Here is an 11,438-nt window from a genome sequence, read left to right as displayed (position 1 = left end):
ATGTTATTAAGACGGCCCTGCAAATGTGTAATCTTATAAGTGACATCTTATAGTCATTATCCAAATCTTTTACGATAATTTTCAATTAGGACTTTTTTTTTCTTCTTTGTACGCTGAAAATAATAACATGAAACTACTGTCATGGACTTCTTCTAAAGCCAATGTGATGCAAGTATTGAAATCACTCTTCCAGACAGAAGAAGCTAGCCTCTAAGAGTCTATCCAAGCAACATTCATACCTATCAACCTCCAAAAAAGTTTTGACTTTTTGTGAACACAGCATAGCTTGATATAATCTACACAATAAAATACCGATAAATTTAATTAACTTTTTTACCCGTAAAAATGACAAGATAAATTTATGTTTTAATTTAAAACGAAATGAGAAATTCAGTTTTTTTTAAAAAGTCATCTGGTTTGCCTTCGAAGCCAAATAATTCTCCGAAGTCAGTTTTAGACAAAGAACAAAATTGAGGATTTTTTTCTTTTTCCCGCGATCAACTATTGTCTCACATGTCCCATATCACTTTGAGTAACTTGGCCTACACAACTGTGGGCATTACTTTCCTTGCTATTGACTTTACACAATTTTGTATCGATAACGAAAAAAATCCTGAAAAGTCTTTTTACTGCTAAGTACAAAAAATAAGTTTCTAGAATATCAAGAAACGAGTTTTTTTTTACTCAATAGTAAAACTTGTACAAACATTGAAAAACTTAACAAAAATTCTTGGGGTTTGAAAAGAGTACAATACAACTATTAATCTAATTAAGATATTTTAACATGAATTAAGATATTTAAAAAAAAGGAATAATCTAAATAAGTTTGGTTAAAAACAATGCCTTACACTTTTTTTTTGTTTAACTAAAATTTCAATAAGGTTACCAAAAAGGAATTAATGATAACCAAATGCACTCCAACTACGAAATCGCTGATCTGAAGGAAAGAGTTTTCAAAGAAAGGGTATACACAATTCTGCTCACACCAATTACTAAAAAAAAAAAAAACCGAGAGTTAGCAGGTTTGAACGTCGCTTCCACCTTTGCTTGCGAATTAAGCCATTCAAGAAACCCTAACAAATTGCTTCCATCTCGATAATACAGAAAAGGCTGCCTATTTTTTCTAAGCGAGTAGACATATAAATACTTGCATTAAAATGAAGGGGAGAAAAATACTCGGGAATTAAATCAAAATTTTGTAATTAATTTTTGTCCATTTTCAAAATAATTTCCTATTAAATGAGAATGACCCCTATGCATCAAAAGTTTTAGAATTAGCTGAATTGTTTGCATCTAAAAAGAACTGTTTTAAGGGAAAAAATTTTCCTCAGAGATGAGAATTCTTCAAAGTAAAATAATAGAGAATAGGGTAAAATTTGGTACGAGCTAAATTTCTCTTAACACCTTAAACACAGTAGGAGTTTCCTAGTTCGATCAGATTCTTTAGTAGGTGAAGTCTTTGATTTGTACTCGCCGTTAAGAAGACACTGTCACACAGTAGAAATCATTCATTGCAATATCTGTTTCATCTCCATCTGTATTTTAAAGTTTAGAGGAAAGCGATTTAAAATAAACCAGGAAATTTCAAATGTTTTCAGAATGTAGATTACTGCAGGATGGTGAAGTCATCCAGCAATACTTAGTTTACTTTTTGATTTTTAAAAAAATTTCTGCATTTGAAACAGCCTGGTTTACCCGAAATCTCTTTCCTCTTAACTAGAGGTGAAAAATAGAATTTGCAACAAAGCGTTCTCATAAAATTTAAGGTAAGAAATGGAAAAAAGAAATAAAACAGGACAGCCGTGTACAGATTACACAATACTTTTTAATGCTGAAAGTTACCCCCAGTACAGTACAAAAAATCAGCTAACATCACATAAGTATTCTCAACGTGAGAAGCGAAGAGAGATATCCAAGAATTGATTGTGAAGGCCTCAAAATATGTGCATTTGACACAGCAACGCGAGAGAGAGAGGAAGGAATGTGTACTTCCCAACTTATCACAAAAGATTTGTTTTATTTATCATCATTTATGTATATTTTTTTTTCTTCTTTTCTTTCTCAAAAGAGCTCGTTTTAAGAGGGAAGAAAAAACTGGGATGATCTCTCTTCCCTTCTCTTTTTTTTCATAATTCAGATGCATGCTTCTCAGATGAGGCGCCCTTCTTTTTGTACCCTGGTGGTTGCTAAGTGCACAAATCACAGGGACGATCAGATCATGAAATATATACTGATTTGCAACCATGTTGTTGTCAAGAGAAAACATTACACACTTTTTTTTATTTTTCATATTCTACAAGTTATCTTACACTTTGAAATACAAACCAGCAAGAAAAGTTATGATACACACTTATAAACGTATGTTGACTTTAGTGGCAACAATGGTTTCTTGGTCAATTATGTTTGTTGTTTTTTGTTATATATATAATAAAGCAGGAATATATCTTATTTAAAAGGAACAATGTGTTTGCACAGGTGGTAACACGAAAATCACTGTCTTATACATATCTGAGCAAAAATTACAAGGCCAGCCTTATACATATTAAATTGAATACATATAAAACCGTTGCACTATCTTTTCATAAATGAAAGCCACAAAATGGCTTTAGAACAATCATTCAAGATCACTCCCAAGTAATTGCTAGGTGGAAGAACTAAAAAGAAAGAAAAATCGCCACAAAAGGGATGCAATGGTGGCAGTGTATTTATATTTGAATCTTGCACCGAGCAATTAGTCAGGGACATGGGTTAACATAAGCAGGCCACTTAGAAGATCCATGCTCCGTAAATAACATCTCTAAAACTAGTACTACACGACACTTAGTTTTTTTTTTTTTATAATAATAATAATAAAGGAACAATTTAATCTAATAATGCTCAAAACAACTTCAGATCACATATTATTAGATACCCCTGAGCAACAGAAAACAACCACACTCATTTACAATTACTACTGCTTACAATGTTTTACATAACATCAATACACAAAAATTTTTACCTGTACAATCAAGAGCGCATGTTTTATAATCCAGGAACAATATGCACATGTATTGTGAATAAAAGCATAAGAATTGGGGTCTCCGTACACTGTGTCATAATTTTAAATAAAAACAGAATGCATTTGGTCAAAGCTTGGAAAGTGTGGCACTAACAAACGTGCTTCCACATCTGGAAAAGTGTGCATAGACGATTTCGGCTAAGCCGATGATGGCGATTTTATTGGACCAGTTTTGCATTCGACGTTCCAAGTGGTTCTGATTTCTCCCAAAAGAAATCACTCATTATGATTTTTTTTTTTAAATTTTATTTATAGAATGCATAAACTCAACATCATAATTTTTCTTTTTTTAGGACAATCAGAAAAGCTACTGAATTGTCGTAGAAAAAAGGACAATACATATTCAGAACCACAAGGAAAATGTTATTTCGCTAGTTCCAATCTCAAAGCGGGCTCGTTGCGTCATATAGATATATATATATATATATTTTTGTTGAAAGATTAAGAAGGCACATTTTTGTTTTTCAAAATCTAAACCCACTAACGACCACCGGTCAGTGTGAAAATCTCAGCGGAACTAACCAGAGTGAAGCTCTGGAAATCTTTGATTACTTACTTTTTATGTTTTTGACTAGGCCGGCAGAGAGAAAAATGCAATGAAAGGCAACTATCTCACGCACAACAGAAGTTCAAAAAATGTTGAGATAGCTACTGCCGGTTATCTTTAAGGGCTGAGAAATGCACGTTTTAAGTAATAAGGGTAGAATTTTGATAAAATGGCAATAATTAACGTGAAACAAAATGGGTTTTGTTTACATTCATTAGTTTGGCACAATATTATTTATATAATCTTTCATGAGCATATTGATATAAATATACATATAAAGTAATTGCACTAGATATAATCCGTCCATTACAAAACAAAATTAATACTAAAAGTATACAATGCCAAAAAAAAAGAAGAAAAAAAAAGATTTTCACGCAATGATATGATTTAATAAGTATAAAACAATGAAAATGAATTTGGTAGTTCTTTGGAAATGTTAAGACACAGATTGACGAATAATTTCTTCTGTAAAATAATTTACACAGCAAAACAAACAAGTATAAATAAAATGCCAGATAAAAAAGACTTTGAGATTATGAACACAGCCACCTGTAAGTATTCAAAACAATTCCAGCGTTTCTCAAACTATTATCACCTGCGGACCCTTTATCCCAAATATTCATTGAATCTACAATGAAAACCATAATTAAGTCATAACACACAGTAAAAATTAAGGAATGCACAAAAAAACCCCACTAATGCCAGAACTTAATAGCACACAGTTGCGAAAAAGGAACACATTTGGTCTAATAATATGATATATATATATTTATATAACAGATTTCATATACCATTTACATATAAATCTTAAACAAATTTTAAGTAATAAGTTGTCATGTTTAATAATTAATATCAGGTACAATTTGTAACTCCTATTCCTGTGGAATTAGTTTCCCCCCCTTTTTTTTATAACAGTGGAAGAACATCTTAATTCCATTGCTTAATTTTTTTTTAAAATCAGATATCTAATGAAATGATAATCAGCTTCTTTAAGCATTTAATCTTTTATTATTATTTACAATAGTAAATTTAAACAGCCAGGAAAAGTAAACTATTATAACAAGTGGTATTGCAAATAAAACGAAACAGAAAAATTTTAAACTAAACAATATTTAAGATTTCGATACAAGATACTTCTTAAATAAACAAAACACTAGTTTTTATATCCACATTTTGTGACAGAGAAACTAGATTGACACTTCGATAAACAATGATTTACGCATATTCTTTCCTTCAAATGTAATGAGCTTTAAGAAAAAGGAAAAAATATGAAGAAAAGTAATAAATATTTTAAACAAAAAACAGCTACTCTTAAAACCAATATATATATATAAAAAAAGATTAATTCCTTTTCAAAATTAAATCTGCTCCCTATGAAATTGATTTCATGCTTTTTGTGAAAGATGCATTAACATTGAAATAAATACTGCAGCATTATATACAAAGTTCCTTAAAGTGAGCAACTTTACACAGAATAATTCATAACAACATAAGTGCTAAAAAATACTAAATGAATGAAAAAGGAACATCTATTTATATACAAGACACATTTCATTTTAATACAATTAGAGGAATTCACAGAAGTTTTGGCATTTTGAAATGGCATCACAACAAGCAATTCAAATTTTCAAAGGTGTCCGCAAAACCCAATTTGGGAAACGCTGCTTATTTATTACTAAGTGAAAGCCAAGTTGTTTCATAAAAAATACTACAAGATTGTGAAAAAATTTTGAGCAGCCCTTCGGAACATCCACCTTTTGATTAGGAAAAAGACACGGGTCTCAAACTCATAGGAATTACGTCATGTGTGAATATGGATACTAATGAGATGAATTTCTGCACATATGGTAGTCACACATATATATACACTGCTTTGTAAGCTTTAAAAATAAAAAGCAAGGAGTTAGGGAGAGTCATTTCTATCACATAAGTTCACCAGTGAATCTATCACATTAAAGGCAAAAAAGTGAGAAGCGAAAAAGGGAACTGAATAAAAATACTGCTTATAATTTATTCTCACATTCGATTAGCGCACAGTGTTGAGATAAGGCTCCATGAATTTATAATTAAGCATTTTGGCACAACACCTATTCCTAAAATGAGATAAGGCAAGAGATCATCGCTATAGGATTAAAATCAACATTGCCAAATGATGTTCAAGGGATGCCAGCAGACTTTAACCTAATATAATTTCGTGAGCACCTTTTTAACTTAAGGCATAGGCGAGGGAAAAACATTATATCAAATTTCCTTTATTTTTTGCGTACAAATTTTCATATATTCTGCAATTAAATCAGAACAATTTCTCCGTAGTTAGCCAATAGATGTTAAAAAATCAAGAAGGAAATAGCTATAATAAATTTAATAAATAAAAAAAAACGCTTTTGAATAGATTTTTAATGGATTGAAATGAACAAAAATTGTTTACTTTAAGAACATTCAAACTAATTAGTTATTTTCAAATAAAATTAATTTATAAATATAACCAGTGGCTTAAAATAAATTACAAATCAAATCCCTGAATTACACATAAAAGAAACACTATATCAAATTCTTTTATAAAATTCAGAATAAAAGAAACAGATAGGAAAAAAAAAGAATCCTAAATTGTTAGCATCAACTTTTTTTCTACGATGTTAAAAATAAGAATCCTGGATCTACGATGTTAAAATCCTGGAAAAATTGGGTACCAAATTTAAACATTCTAAAAATGGCAAAGCATCCAAAAAAACAATGAAAGATTCAAAAAATAATAAAATATGCACTTTTTAAGGGCCTTAAAAAAGTTTTTTTTTTTTTTTTTTTTAATTTAAACTTTTTAAAGGATTTTTAAGTAAGTGTACGAATCTATTTGCAAGGAAAATAAACTAGACCTGGCACCCCTTTTGTCAATATTACGTCTCACAACTACAAACATTGAAGCATGTTTAGGTAGTCCCAAATGGAGTTATGCTATTCTGAGCAATACAATGGAATATTGAGTCGTATATTGCAGCTACATCCACTGGATTATTGTTAATACGAATTACAGTATAAAAAATACCGAAATATCCGAGAGTCACAATTCTGACTAGTCGATCAAGTTTACAAAATCAAAGAGGCATTTCATCTTAGTTTTAGGCATGAAATAAGATTTTGTTCAGAAATTGTAAACTTTTTATTTTTCTTTTAAGCTCGAGTGAATTTGAGACCCACTAAATTTTTTTTTTCGTTTTTGTCCTCAGAAAATAAAAACAACCCATTCAATTTCATTAAATTAAAAACCAGTTTAATAAAGATAAGAATTTCAAATAGTTATTGCCCAGTGAGTGGTTGGAATGGTCACTGGTTGTCCACTCACTAGTTAGATGTGCGTTAAGCTCTAGTACAAACTGCTATGATGACAAGTTTTTGAAAGAAATCACTACACCAGTATCACTAAGGTAAACATACACACTAACAATTATGCAAATGTATTGACATATTACACTTTTTAATAAATTGAAAATTCGGCACAGTTCCAAATAGCCAATTTTATCTATGTTCTTGTCCTGGGTCGTCAGACACATAGTTTTCTACTTTTTTCAGACACAAATTGTACAAACTATATTTTAAAAGCTGATTTATCCTATCCTATTAGCAAATGAAAACAATAACAGTCCTGCTATTGGGAAATGAATATAATAACTGAAATAATACACCAAATATATTCTTTATAAATAAAATATCAGATTTCGTAAAATTGTATCAATTTAATATCAAATTGCCTTTACAAAAAAAATCCTTCACACTTTAACATTCATGATAATTCCGGGTATTTACTAAAAAATAAATAAATAATTTTACATCGAAACTTTTGATCAAAATCATATGAACCTAGGAATTTTAGAAAAAGAATATTCAATTAATTTTAAATAAAATTCCTTCATTAAACCCCACACCAATATTGAATTTCCTAATTACAAATAAAAAGCTCAAAGATTTAAGTCACAAAGCTCTAAAAATTTTATTCATAAAATAAGTTAAAAAAAATTTGATGGCAATTTTATTTAAAAAACAAAACTACACTTGATATGAAAATAGTTAAAAATCATATTAAGTGAATGCATTTTAAAAATCGTATAGTTATTTTAAAATTATTTTGTGCTTTCAATTGGTTTAATGCATATGCCTTATTGCATATGTTTACCCTAGTAACAAGCAATAAATTAATTCAAAGCAGTATTTTACATCATATTTACAGCTGCCAAAAAATAGCTAATAAATACAGAATATATACGTGGCACAGGAAATATTTCATTTAATTTTACAATCAAAATACTCGGTAATGAAAACAATATGCTAATACATTACCTAAAATGAGTATTAGTTGCATAACATAGGACACAAAGCATAAGCATCACTATTTTTAGAAACATTTTCAAAGAATTGCAAATTAACATACAAGAATTGGAAATTTGCATAAAAAAATTCATGATTATCACAATTATGTAGATTTTCAAAATCATGCTTAAGTTCTTTTTTTTTTGCAAAATAAAAAAAAAGACTGATGCATAGTCACAGTTGATAAATACGATGATAAATCGGCAGTTTGAATTCAATTAGAAATACTTGGAAAGTGAGAAATGCATTTTCTGAGCTTCATACTTGTAAAAAAATAGAGTTTAATACCTTTTATGGTTTTTTTTAAATTTTTTATATAGCAGAAATGTAGTAGCTTGCTCAATGGATGATTCACATAAAAATATATACGTTTACAATAAGGGAAAAAACTAAACCTATCATTTAAAATATATTGCCCATTACTTTTACTGTGACAAATTCATCATTAAGGATTAATGCAACTGCAAAATATATTTTTTCCCTTTGAAAAAAAAAAGTGATTTACATGCATGAGAAGTTTCAGTGTTAAATAACTGACACGGAACTTGCCACTTAGGCAATATTATAAGTTCTTGACAAATACAATATGCATAAACCAGTAGATATTGGAATAGGCTCCTTCACGATTGCGTCGGAATAGAGTACTGTATGAATTACAACTTTTCAATAATAGCACATATAAAAATTCTAATTAAAATACAAAAAATTATTAAAAACAAGAATTATAAGGGGAAACTTGGTCCATTTTTGCTTCCCTAAAGATTGTTGATAAAAAAAAAAGTTTTCAAAAATAAGAAATTGATTTATCAATTAGTGAACTTAATAAACAAAAGACTGAAATAAAAAATAATCTGCCAACATCTATGAACTATTAAAAATTTAAACATTTTTGAAAGAATCAGTCATCGTTTTAAACGTTAAAATAAATATTAACTGACCTGGTGAATACACTAAATATGATAAATAATACTGAAAAAATGCTTTATATTATTAAGTATAACTAGTGCAATGAATATAAAATAAATGTTATTTTTCAAGTACATCAAAATTTTTGGGATAAGATCAATATAAGTATTTTTAAAAGAAAGTTTTATTGCATTATAAATCAATGAGATCTACACATAATAAAATTGAAATTAGAAAACTAATTAATTATCGATTAAAATTAGCAGATTAATTCAAAGTGGAAAATGATCGCTACCTTATTAATCAAACAGGAAACAGTGTCACCTATTTTTCAGTTTACTTTTTAATTTGTAAAACACATAATAAAGATGTCAAATATATTTTAGGCCTCTAAATCTTATATTTGGTATCTTTTGCATTTAAGAATTATAAATAATTGTGACGGTAACAGATGTCGGCAGGTATGAATAATCAGATTTTAGTTAAAGAAGGAAAATAAGGTATAGAAAAAGTGAGACCAGTACAAAAAGTGATTGCTACAAATAACTATATCTATTTTGAATAACACGATGTAAAAGCCCATTTCAAAATGTCAATTAAATGCTGTCCAGCTCTTTGGTAATCACTTTTGTTTTTCTTTCTACATAAGCAAATGAATTTTTCTTTTTATCAGAAGGGAGGAACGTCAGAACGGAATGCTGGTCGTGACCTAGCACCACAATGCGACGACGGATGACCGGGAACTTAAAACTTTTTTTCTTTTCTTTCCAGAGATATGGTGAAGCGTGGACGGTAGAACTTGCCTACAAATCGCTGTCCCTTTCCACCAAAGAACAGCACAAGAGAACACATACATTAACATTTACATATGTACAGGTTAATTTTTTTTTATTTTATTTTTTTGTTTATTTTTTGTTTATTAGCAGTTGGGAAGCAAAGCAAATTTCTTCTGCTGTAAGGCAATGATGTAAGTTAAATTTTGCTCGCTGTAAAACTCGCAAGACTAACACAAAGGATGGATGAGTACGACTCGAATCTGGCCGACGATGGGCCATTGGTTTGCTTTAGCCTCTTTTCTTTCATTTGTGCATGGAAAGCAAACTTTTTTTTTCTTTTGATTAAATAAGGTTTCATATATATATATGCATGTATATAATATATATATTCATCACTTAAAATGGCACAGGATGATAATCTTTGGGCCTACAGAACCGTCGCAGGCTCGCTTTGATACCCGCTTGGTCCAGAACTTGAAGCTTCAGAGAGGCACGAGGGGAAAAAGTTGTGGCAACCTTCTAGCCCTTTTGCCAAACTGCAAATGACTTTTAAGTACACTAAGAGAGAGAGAGAGAGAGTTTGTTCCAAAAACAATGTTCAGTAGATGATTTAAAAATGAAGAGAAAATAAAAGTTCATTTAAAAAAAAAATGAGTATACAAGTCTAAAATACGATTGGCTAGGGCACTGTCAAGGCTATGTCTTGTTTGGAGGTGGGAAGAGATGGTGAAACCAAACATTCATTTACAAATAGGCTGATATGTTTCACAAAAGCTAACTTTTTTTTGTTGTTTTCTTTAATTGTGAAGAAGAGGGGGAGGGTACGGGAAGAGAACATCTGAGCAGAGTGGGTACATTGAACAAAAACATAACACCCTTGAACAATAAACATGATGGCCATTAAATATATATATAATTTGGAAAGAATGCAACACATTAAGTCTCACACACACAGTCACACATAAAGGATAAAACACATCACAAGAAATTGCTAGAATTTTTTTTTTTTTTTAAAAAAAGAAGAATATCACTTGACTATTCACCGGGGGTTACATACCATCAGAACGGCCGAATTAAGATGTGTGGTTCTCAAAATGTTCTAGGTATGCAGACGCCCATTGCACATTATCATAAATACATTAAAAATGCTTCTCTTGATCCCTGCTTCCATAATTTCAATTCACTGGAATGTGGGGGTGGGGGAAAGAAATTAGGCTCGATCCTAGTAACAGCGTAGTCCCGACGAAGGAGTAGGCTTACCCGTTTTGAGAACCACCGACTCGAACAACGCAAATTTAGCAATTTGGAAGTTTTTATTTAGTACTTATTTCACAATAAAATATTTATATACAGCTTCCATACAGGGGTTGGGGGGAAAAAGGATAAAATATTCTGCTGCAAGCTCTCTGATTTGATCATTAAAAGGTGAACTTTGGCAAACTATAAAGTGCTGATGGGGCGGTAAATGACGATTGCCACAAGAGTGCAGAAAAAGGAGTTTTTTTTTCTTACGAAAAAGGCCATTGTTTGGTGTTGCACTCTATAGGCGAAACGTCGTTTACCAGCATTAGCACCAAGTATACAACTACATCATATGCACTTTAGATTTAAATTCTTTTTAAATATCACTGATCACATTTTTCTGTTGACTCGTTGGGAAAAAGCACCTTTCCCAAAAAACTCTATTTGATATTTATATTTACTTTGTTATTTTCAGTAAAACAGATACATGTACTATTAATTATCACACATTTTTTTTTTCAAGTGGATTCTCTCACTAAGATATATA

Source organism: Parasteatoda tepidariorum, chromosome 9 (assembly GCF_043381705.1).
Source record: "Parasteatoda tepidariorum isolate YZ-2023 chromosome 9, CAS_Ptep_4.0, whole genome shotgun sequence".
NCBI classification, from domain to species: domain Eukaryota; kingdom Metazoa; phylum Arthropoda; class Arachnida; order Araneae; family Theridiidae; genus Parasteatoda; species Parasteatoda tepidariorum.
This window is presented reverse-complemented; position numbering follows the sequence as displayed.